This window comes from Triturus cristatus, chromosome 2_2, assembly GCF_964204655.1.
Source record: "Triturus cristatus chromosome 2_2, aTriCri1.1, whole genome shotgun sequence".
NCBI classification, from domain to species: Eukaryota; Metazoa; Chordata; class Amphibia; order Caudata; family Salamandridae; genus Triturus; species Triturus cristatus.
This window is the reverse complement of record NC_140582.1, coordinates 959452476-959468436: the sequence shown is the minus strand read 5'-3', so window position 1 is coordinate 959468436 and position 15961 is coordinate 959452476. Positions and strand designations below refer to the sequence as shown.

The window sequence follows — 15961 nt, the reverse complement described above, 5'->3', positions numbered from 1 at the left end:
GTCCGGGATGGTAGTGATCATTCTGCAATTAGAGCCATAGTAACCTTACTGTCTGTCAACTTATTGGGAATAGTACAGGGCTGAGAGAAGGATTTCATACAGAAACCACGGAACTTAGGTATTGTGGAGGTACAATATGTAACCATTTGTCAAGGTAGCCCTTATAACCTATGTAATGAGTTTAAATGCATGTGACTTTGGAGCACTGGTGGACTAGGAAAGAAATATTAACGAAATTGTTGAATTAATTAAAGTGGCACTAAATACTGGAGGCTTTACTCCAAGTTTAGATTTGATACCACATATAAATGTGAAGGAAGGTTGGTAAGAAGAGCCTTACAACAGTTTGAGAATGCATTAGGGCAATATAAAAGCCTGCAAAAAAGTTTGTCATTAGCGAGAAGAAAGAAGATCGATTTTAAAAAGAAGGCTTGGTAGTGCATGGAATTTATTATTTTCAAAAAATATGTTAAAGGATTTTGGAATTTCATGGCAGATGGTAATCTGGATAAGCAATACGAAGTGTTCAACTATAAGACTTACTCTCTGCATAGAGAACATGGCCTTAATGGATGTCAGAGAATCTGTTACTCAGATTGAGGAAATTCTAAAACATTTCCGGTCTAACTGGCACTTGGAACTAGTGAAATTCCAAACATTTATTTGCCATCTATTTCATTTTGTTACAGACTTAGGAGGGAGCCCCAAGAGTTGGAAGGGCGCTTTAATTCGTCAAATGTTAAAACAAGCATTGGCACCTTGCAGGTGCACATATATGGCATATTTCAACTGCGTTTTTTTTCTGTTCCAAGATGGTGGACAGCACCTTGCATGGTAAATTAAGAAAATGTATTTAAACATTCAATTCACAAAATCCCTTTCTAAAAATTGAGTGGACCCGAGAGCAAATGACAACTGCAAGTCCCTCTAAAAAAGAGAAAGCATTTTTCTTTTTTTAATACCAGTTTAACGAGACAGATAGGGAACGAATAGAGGAGTAGCTCATTAAATGGGTGTCCAGGGGAGCAGAAAGGGCAGTAGTCAACGCAGGAGCTTGAAGCAGATGGTGGAGGAACAAAATGAAAAACAAAAAAGCTGCGTTGAGGGAAGCAATAGATGAGCTGGGGTTGGGGGCAGAAGGCAGCAACACAGAGCACACAAGTAGGATGGTGACAGGATATTGAGTGGAGAAGCAGCAAACAAGGGAGAGAGCAAGAAAACGCATGCATCTAATGGAGTGCAGAAATTAAAGAAAAACTTCGTTTCTAATTGGGAGCAGTGGAAGGATACAAGCCATCCAATGAAAAGGATGGTAAAGAAGCAAAAGAAGAGGAAAGAAAGCAATCATATAAGAAGCAAGGAAATGAGAGTGACAAGAAAGCCAGTGGTAAAAAATGGCCTGGCTCTAAGCCCACTGTAAGTTTTGGTATAATCCACAAGAGGTCTTTTGCAAAGAGGCAGGTAAAAGCTATCTGTAGGTGACACCAGAAAAGGGAATTCAAATTTTCAAGCACCATATCACTTAATTTTCTTGCTTGTCTTCCTCCAAAACATTTGCTAGGGTAATACTAAACACACTGGTGAACACCTTCCAGGGTCACTTATAGAAAACTCCACTAGAGCAAGTTAGTATTTGCTCAAGCTAACTAAATCACTCTGCAGAACATTTTTGCTTTGAATTATATCATGCACAAAGAAACTTCGGCAGATAGTTTTGCTGTCTGCTTTGTGGATTTTAACTTTGCTTTTGATACAGTTGATTGGAATGTATTATGAACTGGGGGCTCCAAAATTTTCTGCAGTGAGAGCTACTTTCAATCAGTAAAAATCGTTGTGAGATACGAAAGGCCGAGCAACTAGCGCTTTTTTCCGAGAGACCCCCTGAAGCCCAGCTTCATTGACTTTAAGCCTAATTTCACTACTACTACAATGTGCTAAGTGAAAAACAAGTTCTGATTATTGCAATATGAGATTATCAGACCCTCTGCTGCATCCCTCAGAGGCAGGAAGAGAGTGTAGTCACCTCACAAGCCTGGCTCTGAAGGAGCTGTGTCAGGGGCCCAAGTGCAGGAGTCAACCCTTCCACTAGACAAAACTCGGATCTCTCTCTAGGAAGAACATTAATCACCGAAGTTATCATGACATTTTTATTGTTTATGAAAATTGCTGGAGGCTAGGAAGGTGGCAGCAAGTTTTTTTTAAACCATAATATACTTGCAAACACTACGCACCCACCCGAAATAGGTACCCAGTGCGGTCACACCGTTTGCACCGCCCTAACCTGCTCAAGGTTCATGTGACCTCAGTGACAGAGTCACAGTGACTGGATCACTGTTGCTCTAGGGTGTGCTGCTTCGTAGGCCTGCCCGCAAGACTGGAGATGAACTTCAGTATGGATTGTGGTGGACAGGCCTTCAAGGTTAACTCACAATTGACACCACTAGGGTACACCTGCTTGTGCTAAGACATCAAGCCTTCTAAGGTCTAGTGGGGCCTTGTAAGGTCTAGCATGGGAATATGCTCCCTCAGTAGAGTGGTCTGGTGGACTGGTCATGAAGGCTGAACCCAGTTCCCCAGTTCCAAATTCGACAGCTCTGGCCATAGTGCCACATCCTCTCCTCCACTGAACACCATACTGCCCCACTGAGAGAAACTCGCACTGCCTTCAGCTACAACCTAATTGTGCCCACTATAAACACTTGGATGTGGGTCAATTCAAATTATGCACTTGATAAGAGTAATATGCTGCCTAAAAAAAAAAAGTAAAAGCAAACACTCATAGGGAATGCAAGATTAAGTAAAGCATGTGAAATGTAAGCAGACACAACATGGTTACCTAAACAATCCCTCACTCACTATTCAGAGATCAGCGAGTGGTTTTACCTGAAAAGTTAAGGACATGACTACAGGGCCCTGAAGGGAACCGTCTGAATGTCCATTGCTTATATCCTTAATAAACGTAAGCAGTATGGTTTAAAAGACCACATCCATAAACAGAGCCATGGTACACATTTTGTTTTCCAATCCATCCATCAACCAGGTATTGCAGTACCTCCTGGAATGGTGCACTTCCCCACCTGGGGACAACAATGCTGTTCAAAGAAAGACGAGAAAACAAAAGTAGCGCTTCACTGCAAAGTCTGTAAAGTGAGGCTGATGTGTTTGGATGTGAATAAAACCAATCTGGCCACTTTGCAACCACTCTGTCTTGCTTTATTTAGTTAAGTATTTATTTTTCATATTTAAAACCTTCTATTTCTCTCCATCCCGCTGCACTTTGGAATAGAAAAATGTCAGAAAAAGGGCATTTCCCGCAAGAGTGTTTTTCTTTTTTAGATCCAATTCACAGGGAAGCAACTAAATGAAAGAAGGAAAGAGGTTGTGAACCGTTTCTTCAAGTTACGGTTTTCAGTAACTGAGGAGCAAGACAGAAAGAGAGGGAATAATAGGAAGGATGGGGGGGACAGCTGCCAGCACAAAAAAAGAAGAGGACATTGCCCGAGTCCTATTCCTTCTCTGCCCGTCCCTGAACGTCCACGAAAGCAAGCCGAGCCTTATCTGAATGCCTTTGTCCGCCCCCAAAATAGTGCCGCCTGGAGCGGACCGCCCCCACCGCCCCCCCCACCCCCAGCTATGCCACTGAAGGAAGTGGTGAACCAGCAAAGAAATGGGAGACCACACCACCTTCAGACAGCACTCAACTGGTACCACTGAAAAGAATAACCTAGCAGACTGCATAGAAGCCAGCACAAACTGCAGCAAGGAGTTCTTTGCCATCGTGAGGAGTTCTCCAACCCAATTGAACCAAGAACGACATCAGCCCCTCCCAAGAACTGTAGACACCCTGGCGGACTTCTTCCATTACAAGATCTCAGTCATACACGAAAACGTAAACCCTAGCTCCTTGCCGTAGAAAGCATCAGCCTGCTCACACCCACGAACACAAATCCAGTTCTCCCTCTTTTTGTGTTCGATTTAGCAGCCAGAGCACCTTTTTCTTTTCCTGTTGTGTTAACCTTGTCAGGGTACTAACAATCTAGTAGCCATTTTCAAAGGAGTAGCCAGAACATTCAACAAGCATTTGCAATGCTATAGGTCTCGCATTTACGCTAGTTTAAGCTATTGGCATTGTAAATGACAATGCCTTGTATTTATGTTTTTAAAACAAAAACAAAAAATAAAAGGCATTGTTATTTGCAATGTCAATAGCTCAAACTCGCGTGAAGGGTGCTAGTCTCATATTTTGAATATAAATTCACAAACATCTTGGCATACACGTCCCTTGCTTATCTGACAACTAGGTTTGCACCCTAACAAAAATAATGTAAGTAGAGTGAAAGGTGTAGGCATAGGTACTAATCTGTCTATTTTGTTTTTGAAGATAGCTGTATCTCGTAGTCCCAATGATGTCAAATACAACGGCCACAGCAAAACATAGCCCTGTAAATTTGAGGAAATGTGTTATATAGCTACATATTGTATTCATTACATACATTGCTCACATAGTGAGATCGAGAAATGGGTGTGTGTCATACCATACATGCAGGTATTTTTAATAGATTAAATATGCGCACACAAACATACACCCTACTGGGAGTACGGTGTGAATGGTTTCTTCAGATTAAGCCCCATTAGCGGGATCTTAATAACTTTTTTTTTTTTTAATTCTGTTTATTTAACATAAAGAAACCTTGGTCATGTTATACAGTTCCGTTCCTCACATGGTATACTTGCATCAGTTTATACATGCGGCAGTACATACTGTTCAACGTAGTAGGCAGAGTCACATTATATACATTGTAGTTCACACTGTACAGTGGTCTTCTGGGGATGAGACAACCGGCGGTTCACATATCCCCCCCCCGTACACATTCCACTTTGTCCAAATAGTTAACCATTTTTGGGGCATCCCCGCGCAACATATACAGTTTTCTCGCAGACCATACACCAGTCCATATCGTCCTTCCATTTCTTTAACGTAGGTGGTGCAGCGGCCCCCCACAGTTGCGCTATATTTCGCTTGGCCACTGTCTGCCCAAGTGTGACCCACAACCTCCCGTGTATGGTTAAATCTGTGGGCTCCCACACATTCAGAAGGCATCCCTTTGCCTCAGGCAACAAGGGCACCCCCCACACCAGATCTTAATAACTTTTGTTATTTGCCTGAATAGATAAGACAGCCTCCATGAGCTGGTTGTGCTGAAGGGCTGCATTGACATTTTACTGTACGCAGCCTTCTGACATTGTTCCCTTTGAGCTGACAACAAAGACGAGATGTTTAGATGCCTTCAAGGTCCATGGCAGCTTGCAACCTATCAAGCAGAGGTGCCAGCAGGATGGAAATGTGCGCGTATTGACTTTCGTATCCCCAAAGCATTAATCGTCACATTTAATCGTCACATTTTACAATGACACCTTTAAGTCCTCAACAACTCTGCAGTTCCATTGGTCGCATAGTACGTGATAGGAGATCACAAAATATACACCAATCCACTGATACCTTGCCAGTATGTAGGATATCTGCAGAAACCTAAGTTCAGCAATCATTTGAGCTAAATAAAGTCACCCGCCAGATAGCAATATTAAATCTGCCGATCATCTATTGACCCTTCCGTGACTCGGAGATGGATGAAGTGACCCAAGCGGTGGGAAACGCGTCAAATTAACTCGCACATGGAAGAATGAAGCTTCAGTCTGGTTTCAAGAGGAACATTTCCACAGATGACTGCTTCCAGTGCTGCTGTAGAACATCAGGAGGAATGACCAGGGCAAATTAGTGGGAAAGCTGCAAAAAATGTCATCAAGTTGCCAACTGTATCCCTGCCAATCACTCCCCAGGGTCTTCTGAGCAACCCTTTGCCTCTAACCAGATGTAAAATTTCATTCATAACTGCACACTTCCGCCTGCACTGGCTGCGATCTATCCGTCCGATTGATCGGCCTGCGAGGCCAGCTATCCCCCCCAAACCAGCTGTCCTCATAGCCCCAGTCATGATGATGAAGGGCTAGTTCTGCATTTTTAATACACAAGGGGTCGGCGCAAAATGGATGCAAGTGCCAACTGAGGAGAACTGACCAGGAAATGTAAGAGAGGGAAGCACATGGTTAGTTATGAGATTGCAGAGGGAGAAGGGGAGGGGCGGGGTCCGCCGGAAAGTTGAGAGACCTGCAGCAAGGGATCTGAGCTTTTCCCAAAATAAAATGCGGGTGGGGTGGCACAGGTCTGGTTAGGCTAAAAAGTGAGATGCAAGTGTGCAGGAGAGGTGGGCGCGTGCCTGCAGACAATCCGCATCGCAGATGCACACTGGGTTACTGTCATTCTGAGCACACGACAGGCATGCACATATCAACAAAGGCACGCATGCATTGCTCAACTGTTGTAAGTTCACAGAATAGATACAGTGACTTGGAAGAAGCCCGCAGTATGTTTGTCTCACAAAATCTGCAACTTCGATCAATGAAGACTTAATTAAAACGTTCTATTAGAGGGAGCGCCGACACCCTGTATAAAGTCTCTAAAAGTGCACACACCCTCTAAACAACACCAGGAAACCAGTCATCCAAAGGCTAGAAAAACCAGTGGTACGCGCGCACCACAGAGGAACTGATGCGGGACTCAAAACCAGTGGTGCCCGCGCACCACAGAGGAGCGGTGGGAGGGAGCGCGGCAGCGAGGCGAACATGCGCTGCTGCGCGTGCTAGCCACCGTCGGAAATGGGCGTTTCAAAGGCGGGACATTGTCCTGCCTTTGCCCAGTCGCGTGCCGTTTAAAAAAAAAAAAAAGCACGCGCAAGCCAATGCCAGACGGGGAAAGCAAAACCACACGCACGAGCGTGTGGGTAGCTTTCCAAACCCCGTACAAGAGGTCTCGCGCTGCGCACTGCAACACTAGGCACGAGCCCTAAAAACCCCTCACTTTAAACATTTCTTTAATCAAACAGAGTGTGTGAAGCAAACAAATACGACCCCCCTTAGAAGAGTTGCTTTCTCCCTACTTCCATTTATCCATACATTTATCCTTCCATGTATTCATCCATCCATCTGTCCATCCCTTCACCTTTCCATCTACCCACCCATTGCCCCATACATACATTCATCTTTTACCCATCCACCCATCAATATGTTCATGTGTCCATATGTCTTCTAACTATCCGTCCACTCACTATTATCTAGCTGTTCATTTTTCCATCATTCCATCAATTCACACTTTCTCCAGTCATTATTTCACCCTTTCATCCTTCATTTCACCTTTCCTTGATCTTTCCTCTAACATTTCCTTCCTTCCTGTAACCCTTGGCTCAGTGATATCCCCCTGCTTTTTCCAACTTTGCAGAATTAAGAAGATCAAGAAATTCTTCAATACTGATGCCTTGGTGCAGGTCATATTAGCTTAGGTCATGTCAAGAATGGACTACTATTCCAGCTCTCTTTACTTGGGTCTCCCTAAACATCTTATGCAGAAGCTTCAGTTGGTCCAAAACCAGGCTGCTCGGCTGATCTATCAGCTTCCTGACCATTGCCTTATTTCTAAAGTTACAAAATACCTTCACTGGCTCTCAGTTGCACAGAGATCTACATTCAAAACATGTGACACTATTTTCAAAGCCCTACACATGAAAAGTCCGGCATTTATTAAATCTCAGATCCACAAGTACTCCCCCACCAGAGATCTCTGATCCACCCATTTGCACCTGTTAGTGATCCACCAATTTAAGAGGTTTAGGATAGGTGGAGTCAGGTTTTCTGTCACCGCTCCTCGTGTCTAGAAATCCATGCCCCTCAAATAAAGAATTAAAGAATTATAGTAAGTTCAGACAGATGTTAAAGACTTGGCTCTTTAAGTTTACTGAGCCGTGCTGGGACAGTTACCTAGCGCCAAGAGACCATTTGGTGTATTCGCGCTATACAAGCTGAAGTAACATAACCTAACCGTTCTGTTTTCCTCCGATTCTTTTTTCCCTTTCTATCTACCCATCTTTTTTATCTAATTCTTACTTTTCCTTTAATACCTTTCTCTCTTATGCTTATTTTCCTGTGTTGCTCTCTCTGCCTTTTCACTGATTTAGTTTTTTTTTCTTTTTCCTATGTGGATGTCAGCTGAAAGCCCAGACTCTGTAATGGTATTTCCTAGCAGTGTCATTTATAGTATTTTGTCTGCAAACCTGCACACATAAGAGGCCAATAAACAACTAATTAATGTTCAAAAGGCCCCGGTTCACCAGTTTATTACCTTCAGTGGCACCCCAGGCTTTAGCTGCTAAAGTGGGGGATTCCCTACACCACTGTTTCAAAGGGCTGTCTCCAGCACACACACAAAGGAACCTGACACCAGTCTGTCACCCCAGACTACTTGGAGCCTTGACAGGTGAAGTGAAGAATTGTTTAGAAGCAGACGTGGGAGTAGTATAGGTAATCCCTCCCACTTCAAAGATATAAATATTGGCCCTCCTGAACCACCTCTTCAGATCACTACTGGACCTGTGGAGGACTCAGAAGGACTGCAGCTGCTCGAAGGAATGTCCTGCAGCCTGAGGAAGAAAGCTTAAATCAAGAATCACTAGAATGACTCTGAGGGCTAGCTGGTTGGCCTTCTGAGTGGGTTACAGGGAAATAAGCCCCAGAGACTTGTCCTGGAGTGAGTCTCTTATCCCCAGGAGCTGCCTACCCAAGTCCTGGTCCCTTGGCTGGCATCAGAGAACACTCCTCTGTAAAGAAAGGTGAAATCCTGAAGTTTTGTGATCATCACAATTGCGAACGGTTTTGCTTGAACCGAGACTCGGTCACCAGCGGTGATCATCAATGTGAACCTCCAGTAAACCCGACTATTTGCGCTACAGTACCACCCGGCAAAGCAAGATCTGCACTTCGCACTACAGCACTGACAGCCCGCGGTGACTGTCAAAATATGAAACTCCAGCAGCGACCATCTGCGACGCCCGACCATATCTTTGTGCTACAACAAAGACTATCCTTGACACTCTCACTGCTCCTCGTAGCTCCCTCCACCAGGAACTGGACTCTTCATGTTTTACTTTGAGAAAGTAACTTTTTCAGCTAGACTAACCAGGTCGTTGTACCCTGCGTGCACTCCATCGCGGTCGATCTGAACTTGTGACTCCCACCCTCCCCCCGTTCTTGCACGACCAGATGACTGCAAGTGGTGCTTTGTGCTTTTAGCACTACATTTACCTAAACAGTTGAAATTCAATATCTTGGGTTCTACTGATTGGATTGTTGTTGCTTTGGTGTAATTTTAATTATTTAGCCTATTTTTCTAAATTGGTCTGGGATTTTCCTTGGGTAGTGTTTTCACTTTGTTACGGTTTGTGTGCTGCATACATATTTTACACAGTGCCTCAAAGTAAAGCCTGACTGCTTTTTGCCAAGCTACCAGGGGGTTAAGATCACGTTAATGTAGTTACTTTTGTTGTTAACCCTGACAAGGATTGTGGTCATTACTGGAATGGGGGTTCCACACCTCTCAACCAACAACCCAATTTCTTACACAGTTCCAAACTCTGATGTTGTTATCTTTTTTTTTTTAGAGTGCGTTTCTCACCTGAGATCATATATTTTAGTTGATTCTGTTATGTATTTTGTATTGTATCTTCTATTGGTATTCAATGCCTCAGTCTCTCCAGATAAAATATTTCTCACTACCTCCATGCTGACATGAAATCAATTCTCCACACTTCCTTGTATTCATCCAAACATGCCATCAAAACCTCATTGGTGAGAGGTTGTTCAGCTTTATCCCTGATACATTTGAGGGAAGAATCAATGCCCCAATAACTATAGCAGTACTGATTGTACTCTGATTTATCAATTTGGCTACACATTTTGTTCTGTTAAGAAGTGAGACATCCATAGGAAATACCTGCACCACTGCATTGGTTGTATTATCTAGGTAGCTACATTAATTATTCATGTTCGAAATGTACAATATTAGGGTTGTAAGTGAAAAGTGGTGGCTACAGAACGTCCCTTCAACACAGGAGCTTTCTAGTTTCTGCCGGTCACCATGCACATTAGTGCATTTTAGCCTCGCGCATACTGATGAAGGAGAGACCGCGTGCTAGCTCACAACCATCTGGGACCAGCAACTGCATTTAAGACTGTTGCACAGCAGGTAGCAGCCCAGTGAAGATACCAGATCTTCTGTAAAGCAGTGTCTACCATAAGTGTCGAAAATATTTCCTGACTCCATGGGGATCAGGTCCATTAGGAATAAAGCATGACAATTATTTTACTTGATGTGGAGAAGAATTTAGAAAGGTATCTTGAAAGTTTAGTTGGTATTTAGTAGCTAAGATATGTTTTGGTATCAACTTTTTATTATGAGTAAAATCCTAGTGTATAATACACCATCAACAGTTTACCACAGTGAAAAAATAAGAGAACAAATGTTTATTGCGAATCTGTGCATGACCAGATTAGGCTTGGATGGCGCCAAGTAGATTGCGAGTAGAAAGGTAGTGAGTGAGTGAGCCTGTTGGAGAATGAACACTGCACTATTATGAAAAATGCTGTTAACAGACAGGTCTGTAGCAGGAGGTAGAGTGGGATTTTTCAGAAGGGGTAGTACAACAATAACATGGACGAAACCCAATGAGAGATCCAAAGTAGAAAGAATGACTCACTGTGATTCACAGGAATGTTGAAAAACCCTTTGGTTTTTTAAAAGAACCCTCACCCACCAACCTAGTTGGTGGCATGCTTCATCATTGGGTTCCCAGCTGGGCGGGCAGCTTAGTCACAAGTCGTAAGGGATCAGGCATATAAAACTATAAATACCTCTAAGTGGGGCTTCAGTGAGATGAAGGGAAAAGGGATATTCCAAAACAGTGCATAGGGTGTGTTTAAGGACTTTGAAAGAATCAGAACTGTGTGATACGGCAATGTCAATGTACCCTTGATTATATTAGGCATCTATAGAATGATATGGGATTTTTTGTTTGAAGATGGGTGGGAGAGTGAGATGAGAGACGGTTAGGGTGAGATCAACTGAGGAAGCTGGATCAAATGTTGGTTAACAGAGTAGAAGTAAATTGGAGATCTGTATGAGGTGTTGGCAAGAAAGTGCTCTGAAAGAAATTGGAAGTAGAATATATTTTGCAGTAGAGTATATTTTGTGTGTGTGTTTTAGATTGAAGGTCAAGTCTTCAATTAGGAAGAATGAAAAAGAGGAACACAACTGACTACAAAATATGTCAACGTCATCAAATAATGACACAACCACTAGCTGATTTTTAATTGAATGGTCACAGAAAAAAATATGTATCCTAGGAAAATCAGAATGAATGACAAAGAATGTCAGCAGTGTTATGTTAATGGCACTAATATACGACACAAATACCACTGATCTCTTGGTACTTACCGGAAGGCTATGAAACTCGTTACTCCCAAGCTTGTTTGAATAGGAAAGTTTTCAAACTTTTATGGAAGAGAAGGAGGGCAGTCACTTTCTTCAAACCTTCTGGCAATTGATTCCAGACCTGAGATATCAAGACTAAAAATGCCCTGCCGTCCATGGTTGCTTTACTAAAGCATAGGCAGGTCAGTAGGTGTGCCATGTCGCAATACATAAGCCCTTAAACAGGCCCTCTGTTTAACTGGCAACCAATGAAGATATTGCAGCAGAGGAGAGGCTGGCGCCCATCTCAGTAGATTAAGTAACAACCTAGCTGCATCATTCATTGTCAACTGGAGCTTGCACAGCAAGTGCTTGGGAAGACCGATGTACAGGGCATGTCCACAGTTTAACCAGGACAATATCATTGCTGAAACCACTGCCATATAGTTGAAATGGAAAGAATTGGAACCACTTTTTCCGGAGCTGTCTCAAGAGACCTGTGCAGCTCCCGCATACCGCTGCCACTTGCTTGGGCATTGACAGGCTACTGTCCAGCTTAATGCCAAGGCTTTTAACCCCTTCAGTGCCACGCCCTTTCCCCCTCCTGTGCTGGGCGTTGCACTAGTGGGTGGGGTTCATGACGAGATAGTCTTGTCATGGGCACAGCGCAAGCGTGCTCCATGACGAGACTCTCTCGTCATGGGCACTGAAGAGGTTAACTAAGGGAACAGTGCAGGTAGGGGAACCAAGTTCCAATGGCCAGACATCATCAGTCCAGGGATACCCCTTCCTGGTGATTGCCAGGACTGCAGTCTTGTCTGGATTGATCTTCAAAGAGTTAACTGTCAACCAGGTACTCTGAACCGCAATATGCTCTGCACATTCAATCACGACTGCAAAGAGCTCTCAATCCGCAAGACCAGCTGAGTATCATCCGCATAGTTGAACAGTTGCCAGTCCAACTGTGCTAGTGCTGTAATCAACCGCTGTAGATAGATGTTAAGCAGTGATTCTTTTAAGAGATGCCGCACAATGCCATTATTCTGAATGTACATTTCTTTTGACAGTAGACTTTTGTGGTCATTCTTCAGTCAGGAGAATGACTAGGAGAGTCAATAAGTAAACAATTTAAATCCTATTGGGGATGTGGTTTCTTTAGAGGTAAGGATTGAAAATGTATAATACTTTGTTCTGGGTCCTGCACTGCAATGTAGATTTCCTTAGAATTCTATTTAAGATGGACACAGAAAAGAATATAATTTGCCTGAAGTTATATGAAACTGTGATTAGAGAACAATATTGCTATGGGATACTTTTTTATTATGGTTCCTAGAACGAGCTCAGTCCTTAAAATGACTACTAGATTGTTAGTACCCTGGCAAGGTTAACACAACAGGAAAAGAAAAAGGTACTCTGGCTGCTATAGCGAACACAAAAAGTGGGAGAACTGGATTTGTCAGTCCTAGAAAGGTGGTTACCATGGTCTACACTGGTATGCCAAAACTATGTGTCATGGAAAGAAACGTTTTCCTTAGCTCTGTGTATTTATGTATGTGGTATTCGTATACCAAGAACATAGGGAAAAGGCAGCTGAGCCATGTTCAGGGTCCAATGTAACCATACAGTGTAAAACATTGAGTTGCTGGTTGAGGGGGGCGGGGAAGAGGTGAAACCCTATACAAGCAGGAATCACCATCCTTGTCAGGGTGAATTTACAAGCGACCCTAAATTAACCTGTGATCAACCCTTGGGTAGCTTGGCACAGAGCAGTAAAGGCTTAACTCAGAGTATGCGTAAAGTGAATGTGCAACACTTTAGTGACACAGTGAAAACACCTCAGAAGGATCCCTTTTTGGAAAAATACAGTACTATTTAATAAATAAAACAAAAATAGAATGACAAAAATCCAATCAGTAGAACCGGAAATATGCAAGTTTAAAAATGTCAGTGAAAATAGCGCCAAAAAGCACAAAACGCCAGCTATAGATATCTGGTCGCACCAGACTGAGACAAAGTCACAAGCTTGGGCAGACAGCGATGGAGCATGGGCCAGCTACAGGGACCTAGTTAGGCCTGCTGAACAAAGTACTTTAGGTCCTGGTAGTGGAGTTTTGTGAGGTTCCACATTGAGGAAGCATCGCACTGCAGAGGCGTTGCGTCATTTCCGAGGTCCTATGTCGCCATAAAGGATCCCATTGATAAGGGCTTGGCGAAGTGATGGTTCCGAGGAACTGAGGCTATGATCGAAGTTGCCGTCAATGAGAGATGCGAAGGCCTACGTAGGAAAAGCTTTGCACAGACGGCAATTCTGTTGCAGGCTGAAAGGTCGATACAGAGTCATTCGTGTTGGGAGTACCCTCGCAGCAGAGGTGATGCGTTGGTTCTGCTCGGGATTGCGCAGAGCAGCAGAGGAGTTCTGCTAGATCCGCAGTTGGGCTGGCAGAGCACCTTCAGGATCACTTCCTCAGGTCCAGGACTAGGGTGGCACCACTCTGCAGGATAGGACTCACCGTTGGCAGAGTCCAGGTGCTGGGTTCAAGGTTGTTGAAGCTTTCTTTCCCTGAGTCTCTAGTCAGGAGGCCAGCCGGCTTGGAGTCCCTTTGGAGTCCTGAGTTCAACAGATGCAGGTCCAGTCCTTCTCACCCAGGCAAGAGGGCAGCAGGTCAGCACAGCAGCGTATCAGTTCATTCATAACAGCAGTGGCAGTCCTTTCATCAGCACAGCAGTCCTTCCTGGCAGAGTATCCACATGTCCAGAAGAGTACTGAAGAGGTGATGTTGAGGTCCAATATTTATACCTGGTGCCCTTCCTCTGGAAGTAGGAGAAGCTTCTAGAGGTTGCTCTTTAATCCCCAGGAAAGCTGCCTTCCCTGTCCTGGTTTCAGACTAATTATAGGGAGTACGCAGCCCTTTTTTGGAGGCAAGATGTGGCCTATTCAGGAGTAACTAGGGCTGTGCTCAGCTCCACTCTCCCATCCTGCCAGTGATGGCTCATTCAGGCACACCTAAGCTTTCTATTATGTGTGGCTTTCTAGGAGGAATACACAAAGCCCAACTTTCAGCTACACCCAAGTCATGTGACCCAGGGACAGGCTACAGGCCCTAAATGGCTAAGTCGGGAAAATGGCAACTTTCTAAAAGTGGTATTTTCAAAATTTAAAATCGGACTTTACTGTGAGAGAGGATTTTCCATTACAGTTCCAAATACACCAAACACGAACTGGTTACCTGCTTCCATTTGAAAATTATAGCTCACTAACTGTAACAAGGTAATTCTAATGTTATCCGATGGGAGAGGTAGGCCCTGAAGTAGTGAAAGATGAATGCAAGAGTTTTTCACTACCAGGACATATAAAACTTAAAATTACACGTCCTACTTTTTAAATACATTGCACCTTTCCCAGTAGGCTGTTAGATGCCTACAGTAGGGGTAACTTACTTATATGTATTGAAAAAAAAGTTTTGGGACAGGCAAAAGGTTGATCTTGCCAGGTCAAAATGACAGTTTAAAACCATACACATACGCTGCAATGGCAGGCCTGAGACATGTTTAAAGGGCTACTTAAGGGGGTTGCACAATCAGTGCCGCAGGCCCACCAGTAGCATATAATTTACAGGCCCTGGGCACATGTGGTACCACTTTATTAGGGACTTACAATTAAATTAAATATGCCAATTGTGGATAACCCAATTTTAACGTGTTGTATGAAGTGAGTACATGCATTTTAGCACTAGTTAGCTGAGTCCTAAGACCAGTAAAAACGAGATCAGCAAAAATGAAAGAGGAAGGAAAAAGGTTTGGGGGAACAACACCTTAAAGGTGACAGGTCTAACATACAGTTAATGAGTTACAGGAGACGTAGCTGGAAACTTAGAACAGAAGTGCACTGCCACTGTGTCAATTGGAAATGTAGTAGGAGAACCAGTGAATCTCATTACCAGTGAATCTTTCAAGACTCCAAGGTCTGGGTGATGCTGGAATGGTAGACTACAGAAGTCAGATTAGAGGGCCAGCAACATCAGGATGCAGGGATCAACTTCATCTATGGTCACGGCTGCATTATCTATTAAAAAAGGTAGTAGTCTCCATGCTGTAGTGTAATCTGAAGCCAGATTGGTAGTCATGCAGGAGATGGCTAGCACTGATGTGATCTTGAAGTTGAGCGGAGACTGCCTTTCCCATGATCTTATCAATGAAGTGTACATGGGTGATGGCTCGGTAGTTGATTAGGTCAACAGGATCTAGTAAAGGTTTCTTTAGGAGTTGGAGGATCTGGCCTAGATTGAGAGCTTCTGGGAAGATGCCTGGAGTGAGGGAGGCACTGACAATAGGGCTGTGAGAGACTCCCCGGAGATAGTTTTCATGATAGACAAGATATAGACATCATTCTCACAGGAACTGGCTTTGAGGGAGTTGAGTATGTCAGCAATATCTGCGAGAAACAGGGCTTTAAAGGATGACCCTTGTGGGATACAATGACAAGAGGCAGGCGGAAGTGGAGAATCAGGCTTGGTATTGTATTTTTACAGGATGTGCTGTATTTTTTTCACTGAAGAAGCTGACGGCATTGCACTTTTCTCTGAAGTGTGAGATAGGAGGGCAAGGCAC

The 15961-nt window shown here is 43.7% G+C and overlaps 1 protein-coding gene across 3 annotated transcripts in view; it reads right to left on the bottom strand.

The window, feature by feature from the left end:
• LCORL (ligand dependent nuclear receptor corepressor like) overlaps nucleotides 1–15961 on the bottom strand; it is a 605370-nt gene that overhangs the window by 119559 nt on the left and 469850 nt on the right. The window lies entirely within an intron of this gene.